The following is a 24,273-nucleotide window of genomic DNA, read 5'->3' as shown; positions in this document are numbered from 1 at the left end:
ATGGGAGCGGTCTGAGCGGGAGTGGTCTGAGCGGGAGCCGTCTAAGGATTCTGAGCGGGAGCAGCGTAGTCAAGTCGTGGCGAGGAGACGCAATGAGAGTGTATATACCGTATATATATTTTTTTTTTCTGTCTTTATTTATCTTGCTTCTTTTCTGTTTCTTTTTGTATCTTTTCCAAAATTCTAAACATTCTATATTTTTTTTTCTAGGTTCCACAACTGGATGACGAAGTCTACATCGACAACGAGCACCTTATCTGCCTTGTTGAGGAGCGTATCCCGTTGTGGGACAGCCGTGACCAGCAGTACAAAGACACAGTGGTGACCCGGCAGCTCTGGAATGAGGTGGCCGCAGCGATGATGGATGGCTGGGACAGCGCCTCTGCAGCTTCAAAAAGGGCATTCAGTAAGTATAAAGATGCTCTGTGATACTGCATTGATTTATGGTCCTGATGGTGCTGGTGTTTTTTTGGCAAGATATATTCTTGCATTTAAAACACCAATGCCTTGTGGAAAACTGTGATTGATTTGTGTCTTCAACTGCTGCATTGATTTATGGTCCTGATGGTGCTGGTGTTTTTTTGGCAAGATATATTCTTGCATGAAAAGCACCAATGCCTTGTCGAAAACTGTGATTGATTTTGGTCTTCAACTGCTGCATTGATTTATGGACCTGATGGTGCTGGTGTTTTTTGGCAAGATATAATCTTGCATTTAAAACAACAATGCCTTGTGGAAAACTGTGATTGATTTTGGTCTTCAACTGCTGCATTGATTTATGGTCCTGATGGTGCTGGTGTTTTTTTGGAAAGAGATTTTCTTGCATGAAAAGCACCAATGCCTTGTGGAAAACTGTGATGATTTGTGTCTTCAACTGCTGCATTGATTTATGGTCCTGATGGTGCTGGTGTTTTTTTTGGCAAGATATATTCTTGCATGAAAAGCACCAATGCCTTGTGGAAAACTGTGACTGATTTGTGTCTTCACCTGCGCATTGATTTATGGTCCTGATGGTGCTGGTGTTTTTTTGGCAAGATATATTCTTGCATGAAAAGCACCAATGCCTTGTGGAAAACTGTGATTGATTTTGGTCTTCAACTGCTGCATTGATTTATGGTCCTGATGGTGCTGGTGTTTTTTTGGCAAGATATATTCTTGCATGAAAAGCACCAATGCCTTGTGGAAAACTGTGATTGATTTTGGTCTTCAACTGCTGCATTGATTTATGGTCCTGATGGTGCTGGTGTTTTTTTAGTAAGATATATTCTTGCATGAAAAGCACCAATGCCTTGTGGAAAACTGTGATTGATTTTGGTCTTCAACTGCTGCACTGATTTATGGACCTGATGGTGCTGGTGTTTTTTTTGGCAAGATATATTCTTGCATTTAAACCAACAATGCCTTGTGGAAAACTGTGATTGATTTTGGTCTTCAACTGCTGCATTGATTTTTGGTCCTGATGGTGCTGGTGTTTTTTTTGGTAAGAGATATTCTTGCATGAAAAGCACCAATGCCTTGTGGAAAACTGTGATTGATTTTGGTCTTCAACTGCTGCATTGATTTATGGTCCTGATGGTGCTGGTGTTTTTTCGGCAAGATATATTCTTGCATGAAAAGCACCAATGCCTTGTGGAAAACTGTGATTGATTTTGGTCTTCAACTGCTGCACTGATTTATGGACCTGATGGTGCTGGTGTTTTTTTGGCAAGATATATTCTTGCATTTAAAACAACAATGCCTTGTGGAAAACTGTGATTGATTTTGGTCTTCAACTGCTGCATTGATTTATGGTCCTGATGGTGCTGGTGTTTTTTTGGCAAGAGATATTCTTGCATGAAAAGCACCAATGCCTTGTGGAAAACTGTGATTGATTTTGGTCTTCAACTGCTGCATTGATTTATGGTCCTGATGGTGCTGGTGTTTTTTTGGCAAGAGATATTCTTGCATGAAAAGCACCAATGCCTTGTGGAAAGCTGTGATTGATTTTGGTCTTCAACTGCTGCATTGATTTATGGTCCTGATGGTGCTGGTGTTTTTTTGGCAAGATATATTCTTGCATTTAAAACAACAATGCCTTGTGGAAAACTGTGATTGCTTTTTCAACTGCTGTCTTGATCCTGTTTTCACTCTTGCTCCTGATGATACGGTTGTTTTCGCTGATACATGTATTCTAGCAGGAAACATAACAGTGTCCTCAGTATCAACAGTGATTGCATTGTGTCTAGAATTTTATCTGTGCTGCAGCATTGACTGTTTGCAAAGTTCTATCCGATGTGTGTGCTGATAATTAAGTTGCCTTAAGTGCATTTTCTAATTTTTTTTTTTCCCCAACAGCGAAAAAAATCCGCACAGGTTGGCGCTCGATGAAGGACCGCTTCAACACTGATGTTCGAGCTGAGGGACAGGTTCGGAGTGGTTCTGCGGCAAGGCGCAGAAGAAAGTACCGCTATCATCGCGAGTTGGCTTTCCTGAGACGGGTCCTTGCCAGCAGAGCGTAAGTATTTTTTTTTTTGGTTTGTTATTAGTATGTGCTTTTCAAATCCACAGGTGATGCTTCTTGTAAATGCATGATACTCATGTTTTCCCTTTCTTTCCACAGCACTTGGAGCAGCACCCTGCAACCTGTCCCGGGAGCGGTTCTTCATCGATCGACCTCGGACCCGTCCCAGCCATCCGACAGCCAGGAAGCATCTTGCAGGTCAGCAACACAGACAGCTGGTGACCAGGAAGCTGGTCCATCAGGTGTTCCCCTGTCCCAGGTCTCTGTCACTGGTTATGCGGGCACTACCCGCCAGCGGCAGAGGGCCTTGGACAGGAATGTCATGCCCGAGTTCATGCACTTGAGCGAGGCCTTTAAGGCCAGCCTCAAGGCGCTGGCTGCCTGAACGGAAAGCGTTTTTTCCCTGATGGAACGTGGTTTTAACCACATGGAACACTGCTTCCACTCTGTTGACCAGCGCCTTGACCGTCTGGAGGCCGACCTCAACAGACCAGCGCACCATTTTTTCAGTAAAATTGAACAGGGCATGGCGGAACACCTTAGTCCTGAGCAACAGCTGAGTGTGTTACAGGCCTGCAACACTGCTTAGGCCGGTTTCACACTAGCGCATTTTCAACGCGCGCACGGCCGGGGGTAGCTCCGCCCCCGATCCGGCTCTCTGCCCGGCGTGCCCGCCCCTTCCTTGTAGCGCCGCCTCCTAGCGGACAGCGGCGCCTGCGATCGGCGCACCCTATCTTTAGCATAGGGTGCGCCGATCGTGCGCAGGCCGTGCGCTAGTTGCGCTTTGACCTGCGCTGCGCACTTTTGACGGTGCGCCGTGCGCGCCAAAATCAAACTTTTCGGATTTTGGCGCGCACGGCGCACCGTCAAAAGTGCGCAGCGCAGGTCAAAGCGCAACTAGCGCACGGCCTGCGCACGATCGGCGCACCCTATGCTAAAGATAGGGTGCGCCGATCGCAGGCGCCGCTGTCCGCTAGGAGGCGGCGCTACAAGGAAGGGGCGGGCACGCCGGGCAGAGAGCCGGATCGGGGGCGGAGCTACCCCCGGCCGTGCGCGCGTTGAAAATGCGCTAGTGTGAAACCGGCCTTACCTGCAGGCTATGCAGCAGAATCGGTATGTTCAGCAGTCAGTGGTGTTATTTCCAACAGTTCCACCGCTGACTCGCTTTACTACGCTACCGACTTCTGCTGCATACCACTGCACGGCCACCTGCATTCCCAGCGAAGCCGGACATCACTACACCACCTCAAGTCTGAGTGCTGCTGGACACTCCTCCGCCACCACCACTATGGCAAGCGCTGCTCCTGTATGAAGCACCACCACCGCCACAGCACCACCATCTTGGAGCCAAACCACCACAGAACCTGCTTGGGCCACCGACACCACCAGTCAACACCAAAGGAGCACCGCCAGCACTCCACAGCAACAGAGTACCGCCAGCACTCCTCAGCAAAGGAGCACCGCCAGCACTCTGCAGCAAAGGAGCACCACCACCACTCATCAGCAAAGGAGCACCGCCAGCACTCCGCAGCAAAGGAGCACCGCCAGCACTCCGCAGCAAAGGAGCACCACCACCACTCCTCATGTCAACATAACCGCCACCAATTCTCCTCCTCTGAGTCCCCCAAGAACTTTGTATGAGATCCCAGACAGGCAGCCTCCTGCTCAGAGCACCGACCCAAATTTCTCTCCTAGGAGCACCGCCACTTCTAGCAGCACTGCCACCACAGAGCAGCGAAGGGGTGATCCGCATTCCCTATTTTACAGGGCAACGCCACAGTCCACCGTCACCAGGCGGTCAACAAAAGTAAGGCGGTCACAGGCTGCAAGTCGGTCCGGGCAGGATATTCCTGCGCCAAAGAAGAAGAAAAAAAAAACTTTGTTTGTCCATCCACCGTCTCCTCCTAATGTGTCTCAAGCTGGCTCAATGTCCATTCCAGAGCTCCCTTCCCCCAGTATTTTTGTCGCACCTTCTCCTAGAACCCCTTCCTCTACCTCCAGTCGTTCCTCGTCTCTCCACACACCCAAAGTCTCCCAATCTTCCCCCAAACGTCATTCTTAATAAATTTTTGACTATTGGGTCGGCTCATAAAGGGTACGAGCATTGTCTGGCAATGACGGACCACTTCACGAAGTTCGCTGTCATGACCCAAACATGTGATCAGACTGCTGAATCTGCAGCGCATGCCATCTGCAAGAATTTCATTCAAATATACGGCATCCCAAAGTGAATTCATTCTGACCAGGGGGCACAACGCCATATCATCCTCAGGGAAATGAAGCCTGTGAACGATTCAACCACACCCTAATTCAAATGTTGACAACCCTGGAAGACCGGAAGGCCCGATGGCCCAAGTTCGTAGCTGAGTTAATATAGGTGTACAACAATCGCAAGCATTGAAACACCGGTTATACTCCGTATACCTTGCTATTTGGGCGGTCAGGGAAAGAGATCACCGAGCTGAAGCTGGATCCAGAGGAGGACTACCCACAGATTGGGGTGTCCACCTGGTTCAAGAACATCGTCATCATTTACAGACTTTGCATCGTCTCGTGCGGTCCAGATTTCAAGAATTGGAACACGCAGAGAGAACTCCACTGTGGGGGACAGATCTCCAAGCTGGGGACCATGTACTAGTATGAGAAAAACATCCTTGAGACAAACTAGAGAACTGGTGGGAGAGAAACGCATAGCGGGTAAAACGGCAAATCAACTCTGAAGGGCCCATTTACGAGATTCAACCTGAAGGGGAAGAGAACTCCGCCACTCGTATAGATCACCGGAATATGCTTCGGCCCTGTCTGTGAATGGATCCTGATCAAGTGGAAGAGGTGCAATCTGCCCCTGAAGTACTTCCACCAGTAGTAGATTGTGACGAGGAAGAAAGTCCTGAACGGCCACCCAAAGATCTACAGGAGAGAAAAGTACCTGAAGTTCCTGAGGAGTCTGCCTCAGTGGAAACGGATGTGCCACCACCCTCACCTATGCAACTTGACTCGACCACCCAAGGTGACTCTACTACTCCTTCTGACTTACGGCGCTCTGAACGAACAACAGCTGGAATACCCCCCAATCTATACAATCAAGACCAATTTATTTGGCAGCAAACTGTCCAGGAAAAAGAAGACTGTCAACGCGTTTTACGAAAACACTCGCCCGTGGAAAGGCGAGCAAAAGGATAAGGAGAGTGTAGGAAGATGGAGCGGGCCAATGGTAACTCTCTCGCGTTGGTTCAGGAACTATTGGGGCAGTCACCATTGTTGCTGGGGGAAAGCTTTCTGACCTTTGCACTCGACTGTAGGGGGCGTGACAGATAAAGGAGACGTGACGCAGGTAAACTGGACACTTGGCGGGAAGTCAGAGCGCGCAGCAGAAGGTTGATTCCCTCTCCGTAGAGGTACGTGATACCCCAGGCCCGGGCTACAGCTCTTATGCTCGTGTGCCCGCTCACTCCTGTCACCCAGAATTCGTCCCGCACCGTTACGCTGACTGCCAGAGATGCACGGCCCAAGTCTGACCAGGTGAATCATGTAGAGCCAGGTCGCTTCACCCCCGCCTCCGCCACTGAACTGATTTACACTCCGGCAGTGCCACAGACTATTTCACACCACCTATGTCGCTCCGGGAATGCAGGACCTCACCTAGGACAGCCAAGATACGCTACTTCCACCAGGAGACAGTGCCTCAACTTCAGGATCAGGCCAGAGACTTCACGTGTCACTTGCAGCACCACCGTGGGATTTCAAGCTTCCCCTACCCGGAAACCATCAGACTGATAAGTTTACCTGTTACATAAGCATTAGTTCTTACCCTGTTACAATACTCAGTTTTACTCCCCTCATAACCCTTTCTCTCCCTGCGTGGAGTATCCCCTGTAATAAACCCTTTAACTCTTGCGCTGCCTCCTGCTCGTCACTGCATCCCGCGTACCGGTGATTTCTACACAGGCGCCACACTTCCTAATGTGAAGCATGTGTTAGGTGCGAATGCATGGTGTGGGCTTAGGAGGTCAAATATTACAAGATTACATTATTTATGTGTATGGAAAAAATAATAAAAATGTAATAATCACAGTTGTTTTGGAATAACAAGATAGGATTAAAGCTACAGATTTCCCCTAAGGACAAAATCAAACCCTCAAATCTCCATCAAAAGATAATGAAAAAGTTATCATTCTCAAACTTATGGTGACATGAATCGATTTTTGTTTTTTTTTATGTTTAAATAATGTGAAAATATACATTTGGTATCACTTTAATTACACTGACCCACCGAATAAATGTACCAAGTCATGTTTGCCACACAGAATGCTTTAACAAATAAACCTAGGAAACATTGAATTGCTGTCTTTTTTTCAGTTCCATCCTACAATTGTACTTTAGAAGTTTGCAACAAATTTAGACATGTTTGAACAGCGACCTTTATTTTCTTAAACATTTTGTGATTCTGCTTACTAATAGCGTCAGAACGCTGAATATAAATGCTGAAATTAGGCAGATTACATATTTCATGATCTTTATTCATGAGATTTTTAGTAAACAGCAGGTGGCGATCTATCTCCATTATAAATACCAGATTTGGTTCTTGCGATCACAGATACTAGGAAACTGAGCCAAAAGCTTCCACTAATAATATTTATGCTATATCCCAGACAATAACCAGAAGAAAAAAAGCGTGAAAATTTCTGTTCTTTAAAAATAAATTTCATTGAAATATTCAAACATAAAAATAATGTAAAACAGGGCTAAGTGTCAGTATAGATATAAATCAATGTAATATATTAGTCTAATAAACTGGTAGCCAATAGATGAACACTCTAATCAATAATCCTCAAGAGTGCAAGGGAAAATAGATTCCTAAAAAAAATAAAATTTGACAATAACAGGAGATCAATATTCATATGATCCAAGAGAGTATGGACTAAATGGGGATATTGAGGACAAGAGGTCAGTACATGAGAGAGAGGAAGCAATTTTCTGTATAAAAAGTGCTCTCGGTAAAAAAAAATCCTAAATAATTTAATATATCCAGCCCTGTCACATGCAAAAGCGCTATACAGGACCAGCCCCAATATCAGGATTTTTTTGTTTTAGATCAGATGGACAGATGTTAGACAGATCTATGAAAAATACAAAATGTACCCATATATAACCTGGTGGTAGTATGCAGATCTCCCCAAGGCGCGTTTCGCATCAGCTTCTTCAGCGGGTACGTAATAATATTTATGGAGCTCTAAATAAGTTGCTGATTCCTGTCTGACCAAAGCAACATATAAAAAGGTGTCAATTATGGAATTTTTCTACAACTTTTTAAGTGAAAGTTTAATCACTTCCCATCCTTTGGAGTGGTATAAAAGGGGTAAACTGTTGGCGGACATTTTTCCTGCTCTTTGGGACTAGAAAACAATAGAAGAAAACTGCATTTGGACACACTTTAGAGCTAGGTGCTTGGCATTAGGGTCTTTTGTATGGATTTATTACAAAATAACTTAATACTTCCTGAAGAACACATCTGGTATAGTTGGACGATGGACATTCAAATAAATTTTCTCTGATGGCCCCTAGAGACCCCAATACAACACTGTTTTGACCTGTGCAAGAAATTTTCATGTGTTGATTTACACTAGTAATTACCAATAAAATGTGAATAAAGTCAAAATTTACCCACAATATGAATGATACATGTACAGTATGATCTGGGGGGGTTAGACAATTAGTAGCCCTACTGATGCTAAGAACAGGGATCCCAAACTCTTCAATGTGCATGGAGCAGTAGTGCACATTCGTGACCCCCTCTTCATTTACTCCTTTAGAATGGAGATAGTTATTACAAAATCAGTGGTGGTCGCAGTGGTCGAGTCCCCACCATTATACCTTTATCATCTAACACATACAGTAGTAGTGGAGCACGGCACTCCTGACAGCAGGTGCACAAGTAGGAGCCCAATTCGTAGTTTAATATCTATGAAGAACTTGGCACTCAATTGATGTAGAAAATAAAAAGATGATTTATTTGCAATCCACAGTGAACATATATGACGTTTCGGTCTCAGTTTAGACCTTCTTCAGATATATGGATTGCCCTATTGGAATATAGGACTATAGGAAAATAGGATTTGGATGGTGGACTCTGTGCGCCCAAAAGGCCTAAATGAAATTTTGAGCTTTGCACCATTTTTGTGACTTTGGTATGAGTCTTTTATTTTCAGTTCTCAATATTAATTATGGTTTTAATATTTTAGGTTATTCTTTTCCTTACCTCATTTCTCGTAAACACATGTCTTCGGTGATCAAACACTTGAGAAGCATTCCTTCATTACCTGCAAATGACATGTAAGCATTGGATTAACCATGACAGTTTTGCTTTTAGATACATTTTGAGGCACATGGACTCTCCTCACAATCATTATTTTTTATGGCTTTTGGGATGGTGGAGTGTGCCTGCCCAGATAGATATACTGTATTTTAAAGGGCTATTGGTGATATGTCTTCAGTTTTGTGGACTCGTCTTTTTCACCCATCAAGGATTTTCTGGTGGTTGCAATGGGGGATTCCTAATGAAAGTTCCAATTTAGGGTTGCACCAACCGCGTAGTCCATGTGGGGGTTGTGACGGGGGATCCATCTGCCCACTGTTTTGTTCCCTTGCATATACAAAATTGTATTTTATAAGGATTTCTTCTATGATGCTTTTCTCCAACAGGGTGGAGATAAAGGAATCCCTTTTCCTGTGAGTTATTTAATTATATGGACCATATGTACTTTTTTTTTATAGTTTTTTTGATAGTCGCATTTTGTAACATGAAAATGGGATATGTGTGATAGAAAATGGTTTGTGATAAATAAACACGTATATTTTCACTTTCGATAGATTTTGTGCTATGATAAGAATACACATTACACTAGTTGCTTATTTTATTAATCACATCTTTGTTTTGTAGCTAATCACTTCATGTAATTATTTTTGTTTCACTTCCTCCACCACAATGGGATCAGGGGGTCTGAATAATTTCAAAATAATTTGTTTGCATATTTGGAGCACATATGCAAATGAGCAGTGCATTGCACTAATTTTTTTAAATGTATAAATGAACTCGATCACAGCATTTCGGCAGACGGCAGAGGGATGATAGCCTGTCTGCCCTTGGATCTGACACCCCGCGGCGTCACGCGGGGTCTCAATCGTTTCTATGGTGACCCGATGTCATCATGATGACATCCGGGTTACCAGAGCTAGGAAAGTTGCTGAACATGCGCAGTGCATGATCAGCACCTTACTCTGTCAGTGCAGTGCTGACAGTTTGCATAGCATAGGGGTGCAGTGCTCAACCTGTCCCATAGTAGGAAAAAAGTTTAAAAAAAATTTTTATAGTCAAAATATTGTACAAAAAATTAATAAAAAAATAATTAAATATTTGTATGAAAAAAAACAAAACAATAAAAGTACACATATTTGGTATCGCCATGTCTGGAACGACCCAACCTATAAAACTGAGAAAAAAAAAATCGAACTATAGTCAGCTCACCCTTCTGTGAAGTCTTCATTAAGCAGCTGGCACTCAGCACGGTTCCATAGAGCAAATGTACTTGGGAAGAGAGAAAAAAAAAAGAAAAAAACCAGCGAGTAGATCGCAGACTAAAATATAAGGATTGCCGGGCATGTAGAAAAACACTTCAGAAACAGAAGACGCGTTTTGACATAACAGTCTTCATCAAGATCTCATGTGTTTTTCTACATGCCCGGCAATCCTGTGCCATTTATGTTTTAACCTAATGGATTAAAGGTTATATTTTAACCTATAAAACTGTACCACTAGTTAACCCCTTTAGTGAATACCATAAAAAAATAACTAAAACACAGGGCAAAAAACAATGCTTTATCATCATACCGCGGAAGAAAAAGTGGAATAAAACGTGATCAAAAACACAGATATAAATGAAATCTTCTCCAGCCAAAAACAAGCCGCCATACAGCGTCGTCAGCGGAAAAATTAAAAATGTATAGCTCTTTGAATAGAGTGATGCAAAAATATATTTTTTTCTATAAAATAGGATTTTTATTCTGCAAAAGCGCCAAAACATAAAAAAATATGTAACTATGGTATCGCTGTAATCGTGCTGACTCATAGAATAAAACTGCCTTATCAATTTTACCACACGCGGAACAACATAAAAAAAAACTGAATTGCTGTTTTTTCTGCTTTCCATAAATCGGAATAGAAAGCGATTAAAAAATGTCATGTGTCTGAAAATGGTACCAATAAAAACGGCAGCTCGTCCCGCAAAAAAAAAAGCCCTGACATGACTGAATATATGGAAAAATTATAGCTCTCATAATGTGGTGATGCAAAAACTATTTTTTGCAATAAAAAGTGTTTTTAAGTGTGTGACAGCTGCCAAACATAAAAACCTTTATAAAAACATTTATTCAGACTGGCCTACCTCCTCAACACATTAACCTAACTATCCCTGTGTGGCACAGCCAAAAGTTTTACCATAACCAGGTTCCCCACATCATGTTCCCACATGCTTTATGCATCTATTAGCCCTCTGTGTCTGTACTGTTACACACTTAACATTATGGCTGGTCCATACAATCAGGGCAATTGTTACCACCCACCTTTCGTGTCTACCTCTTTCCTCATAGACTGTAAGCTTGCGAGCAGTGCCCTCATTCCTCTTGGTATTTGTTATAATCTATGTGATTATTGTTATGCTGTAATGTCTGTCGTCTGTACAAATCCCCACTGAAATGTAAAGTGCTGCGGAAAATGTCGGCGCTATAGAAATAAAATTTATTATTATTATTATAAAACCCGTTATAAATCTGGTATCGCTGTAATTGTACCGGTCCGAAGAATAAAGTCATCTAATAACTTATACCGCATGAGGAATGGCATAAAAAATAAATAAAACCAATTCTTCACCTGCTGTTGATTTTTTTCATTCTGCCTCCCAAAGATTGCAGTAAGGCTTTACTCACATTTATCCTGCACTAAGTGCTTACATCAGGATTTCCGTGTAAATCTCTGAAATACGTGATTGAGACAGAACCCTTAACCAGAGATTCCCTATAATGAGGCAGATGGAGGCACTGTGGATGCTGTCTGACCTGTGATCATGCAGTGTCCATCTTCTTAAGATTGCATAAAAGTGCAGTCAGCTACTGTTTTGTGTACTTCTGAAAAGGACACCACTGAACAGAGGCCAGACGGAGTCCAGGGTAACTCTGCTGCCTGATTATAGTGAATGGATCTCTCAGGGGTTTCATCTGAATAACGTCACTCAGAGATTTAGATCAAAACATCAAAGTAAGTGCTCAACATAGAGCGCCGGAAAAATGTGATCCCAAACATTATGTAAAATATTCCGAATAAAAGCTTCAATTCAATCCACAAAAAAAGTCCCCACTAAGTTCTGTCATCTGTTAATGGAAATATAGGGGGCTTCCACATTACTGGTAGTACAAAGACTCTGGAAAAGTAAAATGGCTCCACACCCTGCAAAAGAAAAGCCGCAAATTCTGCGCTCTCAAATCCAAATGCCTCCTCCCTTCTGAGCCCCGCAGTGTACCTAAACCACATATAGCATCCACATATTTGGCAATTCTGAAGCAATGAGAGCCTACCTAACTTATGGATGCATGTCTCCAGAAGCTGGGCATAAAATACTGGTGACTGTAACGTACTGGTCACTACAATGGCAGTTTGCAGCTTTCAGCAACATTCATTGCCGCCTGTTTTTAGAAAATACCCATGGAGTCAAAATCGTCACTACATCTGTAGATAAATTGCCAATGGGGTATAATTTCCAAAATGGGGTCACTTAAGGTGGAGATTCTGTTCTTGTAGCAATTAGGGGCTCTGTATATGGAGTTTGCAAACTATTCTAGGAAAATCTGCGCTCCCGGAGGCAAATAGCACTCTATTCCTCCCAAGTCTCTTCGTATGGCTAAGCAGTACTGTACAGCCACATATGGGGTATTGCCACGTTCAGTAAAAATTGTGGGACAAATTATGGTGCCATTTTTACCCACTTCTTGTGTGAAAATGTAAAATCTGGGGCTAAAACAAAATTTTGGTGGTAGAAATGTAGTTATTTTTTCTTCTCTGCCCAATGGTATAAAATTCTGGGACACACCCGTGGTGGTGTCAATATGATCACTGAACCATTAGATGAATTCACTGAGAGGTGTAGTTTGTAAAATGGGGTCACTTATGGGGGGTTCTGCTGTTCTGGCACTTCATGGGCTCTCCCAGTAGGTCATGGCACCCGCAAACCATAACAGTAAAATCTGCATTATAGTATGGCGCTCCTTCCCTTCTGAGCTTTGCACTGTGCCTGAAAAATATTTCCCGATTACATGTAGGGTATTGGCGCACTCAGGAAAAATGAACCTCAGTTTGTTGTAAAAAAATTCCTATTAGCCCTTAGAAATATTAAAACTTGGGGCTAAAACAACATTTTAGTGGTTTAAATATGATTTCTTATTTCTTCACCTTTCTTCAAATTCTTTGAGGCACATGTGTTGCCAATATGATTACTGCACCCCTAGATGAATTAATTGGGAGTGTAGTTTTTAAATAGTTCACATATGGGGGTTTCATGTTGTTCTGGCACCTCAGGGGCTCTGTCAATGTGTCATGGCACCCTCAAACCATTTGAGCAAAATCTGAACTCCAATATGGCACCTCTTCCCTTCTGAGCCACCTTAAAAGTAGTATTCCCCCACATATGGGGTATCGGCATATAATTTCAGAATCAGTGGGATCCATTGAAGCGTTCCAGAATTATTACTTCATAAAGTGGCAGTGGTCAGAATTGTAAAAATTGTCCTGGTCATTAACGTGCAAACAACATTGAGGGTTAAAGGGGTTAAGCAAAATAATGCAAAGAAGATAACACAAGACATACAATAAAATCAATGGACAATAGGGTTGGGCTGATGTAACACCCCCTCAGGGCTGTGGGTTACTCGGTACCGGGCCGGTGTCTTAAAGGGATGTGTCATGGCAGCAGGGACCTGGTCCATGGCCCTGAGTGTCCATGTAAAATAAGAACTGATGAGGTATAAAGTCTATGTGTAGGTAAGATTGTGACGGCATCTATGGTACTCGGAAATAAAGGTGTTAGCCGACACTGCTTGTAAAGAACCCAGGGGCTGGAGGTGATGCAGCAGAGTTGGTTCAGCTCTCCACAGGCAGAGCTTAACCCCAGGGCAGTGTAAGTGTAGGATGGTGGATAACTGTAGTGCAGGGCAGTGTGTGTGATCAATAACCGCAGACACAGGAGTTACTGTTCCTTTTACCTTTTACTGGACTCTTGAGGTGCAGACTGAAGCACTGGTACAGATGGAAATGGAGATCCAGCAGCCTGAAAGCAGATCAGGGTCCCTTGAACCAAATGTTGTTGGAGGCCTCCTTTCTGCACTAGTGTCTGAGGTCCCTGCAGCTTGAAGCTATACTCGGTCCTCTGTTCTCTACAGTAATTAGTACTTGCCCTTATAGCAGGCAGCTCGAGCCTCTTCCTCTATGGCAGCTCCAGGCTCTTGCTGCTGTGCCTCTGGGGGTTTGGTGAGGCCAGGAAGCCTGTAGTCTCCTGTTCTGTTGGCTACTGAGACTGTCGTTCCCAGACAGCCATGGACTCCAGTGTCCAGCGCACTGACCGGGGGTAAGCTTCTTTACAGCTCCCCTTCCCCAGGCTTTTCTAGTTATTTCTCCTTTCCTCTCTCTACTTTAGTCTGGGGAGCAGCTCCTTCATGCTCTCTGCTCCTTCCCTCTCCCAGACTCAACTCACTAACTTCTCACCCAGCCCAGAACTTGCTGGAAGCTCCCCTAAAACAGGGTTCAGAGCTCCCCCTTCTGGTCTGGAGTAGGAAAAGTGTTGTGTGTAGTGGTTACCTGATCAAGGAACTCCTCTCTGCTTCCAGGCATGTCATCACCCCCCCGGGAGGGAGGCAATTCTACTGTGGCAACTGTACTCCTGGGGTGCCACACTGACTTTCCAGAGTACTAGTGGCTCCTCCGATTAGTCAGGCTATTACTCTGTAATGGTTCTATATAAGTTCATCCTATTTGGAGCTGACTTTGAAGTCATTCACTTGACACTAGAGGCCTTTTTTTCTTTGGACCATACTGATAATATGTCCTTTATGGGAAATGATAACAATAAAGTCAGGTTCACATGGCTGTATGATCTTTCATGTGAGAGAATCAGGCCAGTTATTCTAATGTCACTCAGATCAAACTCAGATCCAGTTATTGTTAGGTGTCGGGTTCCTGTCTCTGCACAGCAGGAATTCCGAGCCTTGCATTTGGCAGTCTCCCATTCCTCTCCGGCCGCAGAGAAGGCTGCTCAGCAGTCTCGTCGATCCTGGCACTCTGCTCAGACCAGCTCTGTGGGTTTGGTTGCTGCTGCCACCTCTGGTCCAGCTATAGCAACGCATGCTGGTCAGCAGTGAGCTACTCCAGGGACTAAGTCCTCCTTTCGGTCCACTGAGCATGCCCTTGGAACGATCTCTGATTGGAGATCGGAGGCCACATGCTCAGGTCCTTCTCCAGCTCGGATTGGACCATCAGAAAGGTCAGGAAGGTCCCGGAAGGACGCTGCTATAAAAGGTTCGCATGGCCACTCGGCCATGCGCTAGTATAGACTGCATTACCAGACTATGAGGAGTGAGTGTTGTATGCATGTATGAAAGTCTCTGGTGAATGACTCATTAAGAAACCTGTACCCTTGGTGCACATGTGTTGTGCAGCCTAGCCTGTTAAGCGCCCAGGCTTAGGTGTAGGTAGTGTCCACCGCTGGCTCTGCACGCCACGGTGCACGTGCTCGACACTCCACTGTAGTCAGCGTCTATAGTGGCGTCCACAGGTGCGAGGCCATGCGCTCAGAAGGTCTAGAGGGACTCTGACCCCATGTCCTTGGGGCAGAGTTATGTGACCGCATTCTGTGCGCTCCCTTGCTGAGCTCTGTGAGCTTTAAACAGGCTCCGGCTTTATGTTCTGTGGTAGTGCGGCTCTGTGAAGCAACAGAGTCCGCCCCTGTACACACCGGGTGACGCTAACCCGCGTGTGTTTTTCTATTATACCGCCATATAGCGTCCGCCATTACTGAGCAGCAGTTTACCACCCCTGCATGGTGGACCCCGGGCTGTGAACGCACCTTATTACCATCTTTTAATATTTGGTGCGTTCCGCCAGCCCTAACAATTATTGGATGCACTTGCAGCATGCTACGATTATCTTCTTATGCTGTATCGGTATGAGAAAAAAGCGCTGGTCAGCACAGCCCATAGTATGACATTGGGCCGAATTCTTTAATATAAAACATCAGATAGCACTCGTCCGATTTATACGCTCGTGTGACCGAGCCCAAAAGATTACAATGCAATTTGCACAATGTGCACAAGTTCAGTGAAGATGCGTGGATATTTTCCCAATGAGTGGATAATTTCCTACTCTGACGCTAATTGACATACACTAATGTAATTCAAAAGCATGTAAACTAAGGGCAAACACCTATAGGATCCCATACACATTAGACTAATGTTGGCTAAAACCACCGTTATCAATGGCTGAGACCTGTATGGGCTACTTCCCTGATAGATGATGTCAGGGACAGAAGGATCTGTTATGTCCAATTTCTTACGACGGAACCTTTTATTCGCTAAGAGATTGCTGCCCGTCAGTCTCCTCCAATAGAATAGTAGTCTTCCTGTGTGAGTTGTTGCACAATTGAAGGAACTGACGGACAGGTCTGGTCACAAGCTCCTCCACCAGCAGCCATTGTATGGACAGAAGTGATGCTTAGTGTGCACTAACAACAGAAAGTGGCTGACCTCTATACCTGAGAATCCGTCAGTGAGCTCATTCTGACAGTCTTAACAGGAAAATCTGTAACTCTTCTTTATATGAGTTCATATCAGCCCCTGGGCAAAGTGAAATAAGAGGATGTGTAGTGGAAATAGTTCAGCACTAGAGGGCGACACAGCACCTCTGAGAAATTCTGCTCCTTGCTGTGGTAGGAGGTATAGGGAATGACTTTCTACATGTTGTCAACTAAAGCCCTAAAATGTGGATAGGGGATAAACTTGTTTTGTGGGAAAGCTCCTGTAAGCAATTAAATTGAGAGGGAGTTTTTGCTGGCACTATTGATTAATGAAAGGTTGTTTTGTAATGGGAAAATCAGAACTAAGCAATGGTTTTCCACAGTAAAAATAATAATAGAGGTCTCAATGGATTTTATTTAGGAGCAAACCTCCTTTTCTTCACAGTGGAGGGTAAAAATGCTGGAGTGCCTATTCTTCAATAAACAAAGAGGGTATACACAATTTAAAGAGAAGCTGTCAACCTTCTTAAGCCATTTATATGAGCATGCATGTCATAAAAAGCTGAATAAAATGATACTTTTATATCTGTCATTCGATGTCTTATTCCAGAGAAATCCACATGTGTCTTACATGTAAATGAGATGTTGAGGACTATAGGCACTGGTCTCCCTGATATTCTGCCTCCAGAGATTATTATAAATGAAAGGGGAGTTACCAGTGTGAGACATGTAACTAACATAGAACAGTAGAACTGAGCTTTGTCTCCTTACAAACACATTTACTGCAGCTCTCACAGCTCTGCTGTATTGTACTGTCTGTCAGTGAGATGGAAGCTAAAGATGAGAGGAACCTGTAGCTGTGTCAGGTATAATCAGACACAGCTCTGCAGTAATATCATGAGAGCAGAGAGTGGCCATTACATATCACACTGGTAATTTCACCTTTAAAATATTCTCTGGAGGCAGATTCTCGTGCAGACCAGTGTCCGGCCCATAGCCTGGAACAGTTAATTTACATATTAAGAAAAACGTGGATTTCTCTGAACAAGTCATCGGATCGCTGATAGCAAGATATCATATTATTCAGTTTCCTATGACGTGAGTGCCCATATAGACAGCTTAGGAGGGTTGATCCTGTTAACAGATTCACTTTTAAGGAATCTCTTAGGATGATTTTACTACTGAAACTAATAGTATTGTTGTTGAGATCCTAGTACAATAAAAAATGATTCCTGCATTAATTTGATGTGTCAGCTTTAAGAAAGCAAGCTTTTTTAATATATTTTTATGATAAGGCCATTCAAGGGTCTGGGAAAGGCAGGGTGATTAACCCCTGCATGAACTTTAGTGGCTGATAAAGTGATTCTCATTAAAGGGAATCTGTCACCCCATTTTCGGCATATGAACTGCGGCCACCGCCATCAGGGGCTTATCTACAGCATTCTGTAATGCTCTAGATAAGCCCCCGATGTAACCTGAAAGATAAGTAAAACGAGTTAGATTATACTCACCCGGTGGTGTCGCGGTCCGGTCTGGTGCCTCCCATCTTCTAGCGATGACGTCATCCTTCTTACTTCTGCCGCGGTTCCTGCGCAGGCGTACTTTATCTGTCCTGTTGAGGGCAGAGTAAAGTACTGCAGTGTGCAGGTGCCGGGAAAGGTCATAGAGGTCCGGCGCCTGCGCACTGCAGGAGGACGTCATCTCTAGAAGATGGGAGGTGCCGGACTGGACTGCAACACCCACCGCACCCGAGTCCGCCCCCCGGTGAGTATAATCTAAAGGCCCTGTCACACTAAGCGATATCGCTAGCAATATCGCTATAACGTCACTGGTTTTTGTGACGTTATAGCGATATTGCTAGCAATATCGCTATGTCTGATACTTACCCCCGATCGCTCTCCCGCTGGTTATCGCTGATCGCGCGAGAATGTCCTGGACCGTTTCTCGTCGTCAGCTTCCTGCTGGGCTTCCTGTGGCGCCGACGAACGATGCGTGGACACCGGCGGGAGGACGTCAGGATCGCCTCTTCTGACAGGTAAGTAACGACCCCTGACCCCTGCTGTGTCGCTGGTGAGATCTGCCTGTGTGGCAGCTCACTAGCGACCACTTAGCGATGCACCAGCGATCCTGACCGCGTCATATCTCTGGTTGGGATCGCTGGTGCATCGCTAAGGCCGGTTTCACATTTGCGCTTTATAGCGCAGCGACGGCCTCCGCACGGCCGCCGCTAAGCCCCGCCCCCTGCCGGCTCCCTGCCCGCCCCTTCCGGTCATTGCCGCCTACTAGCGCACATGGGCACTTGCGATCTGCGCACCCTATCTTTAGCATAGGGTGTGCAGATCGTGCGCTGGCCGTGTGCTAGCAGGATTTTGCCGTGCGCTGCGCACTTTTGAAGGTGCGCCCGTGTGCGCCGAACGCAGCATGTTGCATTTCGGCGCGCACGGCGCACCTTCAAAAGTGCGCAGCGCACGGCAAAATCCTGCTAGCGCACAGCCAGCGCACGATCTGCGCACCCTATGCTAATGATAGGGTGCGCAGATCGCAAGCGCCCATGTGCGCTAGTAAGCGGCGATGACCGGAAGGGGCGGGGCTTAGCGGTGGCCGTGCGCAGGCCGTCGCTGCGCTATAAAGCGCAAATGTGAAACCAGCCTAAGTGTGACAGTACCTTAACTCTTTTATTCTTATCTTTCAGGTTACATCGGGGGAGGGGGCTTATCTACAGCATTACAGAATGCTGTAGATAAGCCCCCTGATGGTGGTGGACGCAGCTCATAGGCCAAAAATGAAGTGAGAGATTCCCTTTAAGCTTATCTCGGGGTAAATGCACACATTGCGCATTTGCTGCAGAATGTCTGCTGCAGATTTTGCTGCATCAGAGTTGCAGATATGCTTCAGAAATATTTTCAGGAAATCTGCTGCATGTGCATTGATTCTTAAAAAAGAATATATGCAAGAAACTAATAAGTCAAAATTTTTAAAATTTTAATAGCTCTCCACCCTTTTTGTGGCAGAAGGTTTATGACATACTTTACTTAATTTTGTATATTTTAGCAAAAATAAAAATTCCCCTTTGTTTCTTGAGAATCAGCAAAACATGAATATTATACAGTAAGCGAAAGAGTTAAACGGCTTCATTCTCTGGAGGTGAGACGGACCTCCCCCGGCCCTACTGCTGGGAGTTATGTACTCTGTTATGTGAGAGGTTCTTTCCTGGGTTCAGGATAATAAGTAGCTGGTTATACAGCAAATGACACCTGGACTTTTGTGATTGGTGGATGGGCCTGCTCGCTGCCCTGTTTATAATTCACATTTCCTTCTAATCCCTGATTTTCTTTCTTTGACGAAGTGAGGGCGGAGAAAGCTGCTGTTCTGGGCTCCATTTGGGTAAAAGGTGTCACTTAGGAAGTAGACGGCTTATTTGTTTGCTTATGTGACAAGCACAATGGTAACTTAACAAATATATTTGAATTCACTCTGTAAGTTCCCGTTTTGATCTTTGCATATATCAGTAAGTGCCCCTTGTATTTCTTGTACTGTAGTAATTCAATACAGTGTAGAAAATAATGGATAAAGCATATACTCCGCTGCACCGTCCATACAGACAATACATCAAGTGTGTGACACTAATATGGCCACGAATCAGGGAACAGCCAAAAAATATAGGTGAATTCTAAAAAATACATTACCTATCTGTAAGATGCAGGTGTGGGATAGCGCAAATGGATGGCAGGTGGACACAAATGCAAACTTTACTGTAACCCTCGGTGCCTAGTACAATACAAGTATATGTAGGGCTGCCACTAGGAATTTCGGGGCCCCATACTGGCAAAATTTTCGAGGGCCCCTTGAGACTCCGCCCATGCTCCACCCCTCGAACTGTCCACAGTCCCACCGCTCTCTCTTGGAAAAATTCCATTTCTCACCTATCACACATTAACAGTTCCCATCACCAGGTCACACATATAGCCAGCAGCTAATGCTTTGGCCAAAAGATTTTTTTAAGCCGCCACCATAACAGGCCCTACTCTACTGTAACCTATTAAATATTTGTTAAAATATGCAATACAATTTAGGTATATTTTTATTTATTTTTCAATTTTTAAAAATGACCAATTTATATCACATACAAGGAACAAATACCACTACACCATGTCCAAACCACATACTACCACCACATAGTGACCTATAATACCACATACAAGGACAAATACCGCTACACCATGTCCAGACCACATATTACCACCACAAAGTGACCAAATAATAGCACATACAAGGAACAAATACCACCATACCATGACCAGACCACATATTACTACCACAGTAACCGAATAATATCACATACAAGGAACAAATACCACTACACCATGTTCAGACAACATATTACCACCACATAGTGACCTATAATACCACATACAAGGAACAAATATCGCTACATCATGTCCAGACCACATATTACCACCGCATAGTGACCTATAATAACATATACAAGGAACACATACCACCATACCATGACCAGACCACATATTACTACCATAGTGACCGAATAATATCACATACAAGGAACAAATACCACCGCACCATGACCAGACCACATATTACCACCACAAAGTGACCAAATAATAGCACATACAAGGGACAGATACCACCGCACCACGCCCAGACCACATATTACCACCACATGGTGACTGAATACTACAATACTGACCATTAATAAAAAAAACCATAATACTATGACCATAAGTGACATCATACACAGGAGATCTGTATTTAGTATGCAGTGTCTGTGTACAGGTAATATAGTGATCAATGACATTATACACAGGAGCTCTGTATATAATGTACAGGTAACACAGTGATCACTGGTGACATTATACACAGGACCTCTGTATATAGTATACAGTGTCTGTGTACAGGTAACACACTAACTCAACAGTGATGTCTCTAGGTGAAGTCCTTCATATTTGCTTTTCATCTTTCATCCAGCTCAGATCGCCATCACGTCTTCCAGCCAGGACTCGTTTCTGCAGGAAATAAGTTATCTAGAGCTCCGCTTGCAGAACACATAACTTATTTTTTCCCAACTTCTACATTACACCACATGAAGAAAAAAAGGCAACATAGTATCACTCTACACAGTAACAGGACCGCCCCCCATTTAAAACAGTCTACTCAAAAAATGCAATAAATACATCACTGCAGTAATAATATCCCTTAATTAGCCCCTATGGTAATAATATCCCCCATCCTGACCCCCGTGTGTCTCTTTCCTAGCTTCAGCCATATGTTCTCCCATCCCACCCTCATGAGTATCCATTCTGCCCCATATGATCTCCCCTCCTGCCCCATCTGTCTAAATCGTATCCATCCTGCCCCATGACCCTGCCCCATCTGTCTCCAATCATGCCCCTTGTCTCCAATCATGCCCCGTGTCTCACATTCTGCCCCCTCCTGTGTCTAACTGTCACATTCTGCCCCCTCCTGCGTCTCACTGTCACATTCTGCCCCCTCCTGTGTCTCACTGTCACATTCTGCCCTGATGTCCAGCATTCTGCCCCAGTGTCTTGCATTCTGCCCCCAGCATCCAGCATTCTGCCCCCAGCGTCCAACATCCTGCCCCCAGCGTCCGACATCCTGGCCCCAGCCTTCAACATCCTGGCCCCAGCGTCCAGCATTCTGCCCCAGTGTCCAGCATTCTGCCCCCAGCGTCCAGCATTCTGCCCCCAGCATCCAGCATTCTACCTCAGCGTCCAGCATTCTGCCCGCAGCGTCCAGCATTCTGCCCCATGTCTGTATTCTGCCCCCATGTCTGCATTCTGCCCCAGTCTCCAGCATTCTGCCCCATGTCTGCATTCTGCCCCATGTCCAGCATTCTGCCCCAGCTTCCATCATCCTGCCCTGTCTCACAGTCTGCCCCAATGTCCAGCATTCTGCCCGCAGCATCCAGAATTCTGCCCCAGCGTCCAGCATTCTGCCCCAGTCTCCAGCATTCTGCCCCAGCGTCCAGCATTCTGCCCTAGCGTCCAGCATTCTGCCCGCAGCGTCCAGCATTCTGCCCCATGTCTGCATTCTGCCCCAGTCTCCAGCATTCTGCCCCATGTCCAGCATTCTGCAACAGTCTCCAGCATTCTGCCTCAGCGTCCAGCATTCTGCCCCATGTCCAGCATTCTGCCCCATGTCCAGCATTCTTGCCCAGCGTCCAGCATTCCGCCCCAGCTTCCAGCATTCTGTCCCAGCGTCCAGCATTCTGTCTCAGCGTCCAGCATTCTGCCCCAGTGTCCAGCATTCTGCCCCAGTGTCCAGCATTCTGCCCCAGTGTCTGCATTCTGCCCCAGTGTCCAGCATTCTGCCCCAGTGTCCAGCATTCTGCCCCAGGGTTCAGCATTCTGCCCCAGCGTCCAGCATTCTGCCCCAGCGTCCTGCATTCTGCCCCCGTGTCTGCATTCTGTCCCAGTGTCCAGCATTTTCCCCCAGCGTCCAGCATTCTGCCCCAGTCTCCAGCATTCTGCCCCCGTGTCTGCATTCTGTCCCCGTGTCTGCATTCTGCCCCAGTGTCCAGCATTCTGCCCCAGTCTCCAGCATTCTGCCCCAGCATCCTGCCCCAGCGTCCTGCATTCTGCCCCGTGTCTGCATTCTGCCCCAGTGTCCAGCATTCTGCCCCCAGTGTCCAGCATTCTGCCCCCAGTGTCCAGCATTCTGCCCCAGTGTCCAGCATTCTGCCCCAGCGTCCAGCATTCTGCCCCAGCGTCCAGCATTCTGCCCCCGTGTCTGCATTCTGTCCCCGTGTCCAGCATTCTGCCCCAGTCTCCAGCATTCTGCCCCAGTCTCCAGCATTCTGCCCCAGCATCCAGCATTCTGCACCAGCATCCTGCATTCTGCCCCGTGTCTGCATTCTGCCCCAGTGTCCAGCATTCTTCCCCCAGTGTCCAGCATTCTGCCTCAGCATCCAGCATTCTGCCCCACCGTCCCGCATTCTGCCCCAGCGTCCAGCATTCTGCCCCAGCGTCCAGCATTCTGCCCCAGCATTCTGCCCCAGCATCCAGCATTCTGCCCCAGCGTCCAGCATTCTGCCCCAGCATTCTGCCCCAGCATCCAGCATTCTGCCCCAGCATCCTGCATTCTGCCCCCGTGTCTGCATTCTGCCCCAGTGTCCAGCATTCTTCCCCCAGTGTCCAGCATTCTGCCTCAGCATCCAGCATTCTGCCCCACCGTCCCGCATTCTGCCCCAGCGTCCAGCATTCTGCCCCAATCTCCAGCATTCTGCCCTTCTGCCCCAGCGTCCAGCATTCTTCTGCCCTCATGTCCAGCATTCTGCCCCAGCGTCCAGCATTCTGCAACAGTCTCCAGCATTCTGCCTCAGCGTCCAGCATTCTGCCCCATGTCCAGCATTCTGCCCCATGTCCCGCATTCTGGCCCAGCGTCCAGCATTCCGCCCCAGCTTCCAGCATTCTGTCCCAGCGTCCAGCATTCTGCCTCAGCGTCCAGCATTCTGCCCCAGCGTCCAGCATTCTGCCCCAGTGTCCAGCATTCTGTCCCCGTGTCTGCATTCTGTCCCCGTGTCTGCATTCTGTCCCCGTGTCCAGCATTCTGCCCCAGTGTCCAGCATTCTGCCCCAGGGTTCAGCATTCTGCCCCAGGGTTCAGCATTCTGCCCCAGCGTCCAGCATTCTGCCCCAGTGTCCTGCATTCTGCCCCCGTGTCTGCATTCTGTCCCAGTGTCCAGCATTTTCCCCCAGCGTCCAGCATTCTGCCCCAGTCTCCAGCATTCTGCCCCCGTGTCTGCATTCTGTCCCCGTGTCTGCATTCTGCCCCAGTGTCCAGCATTCTGCCCCAGTCTCCAGCATTCTGCCCCAGCATCCTGCCCCAGCGTCCTGCATTCTGCCCCCGTGTCTGCATTCTGCCCCAGTGTCCAGCATTCTGCCCCCAGTGTCCAGCATTCTGCCCCAGC

Source organism: Dendrobates tinctorius, unplaced genomic scaffold (genome assembly GCF_039654945.1).
Source record: "Dendrobates tinctorius isolate UK_male_01 unplaced genomic scaffold, ASM3965494v1 ptg000145l, whole genome shotgun sequence".
NCBI lineage: Eukaryota > Metazoa > Chordata > Amphibia > Anura > Dendrobatidae > Dendrobates > Dendrobates tinctorius.
Note: the sequence above shows the minus strand (reverse complement) of the source record.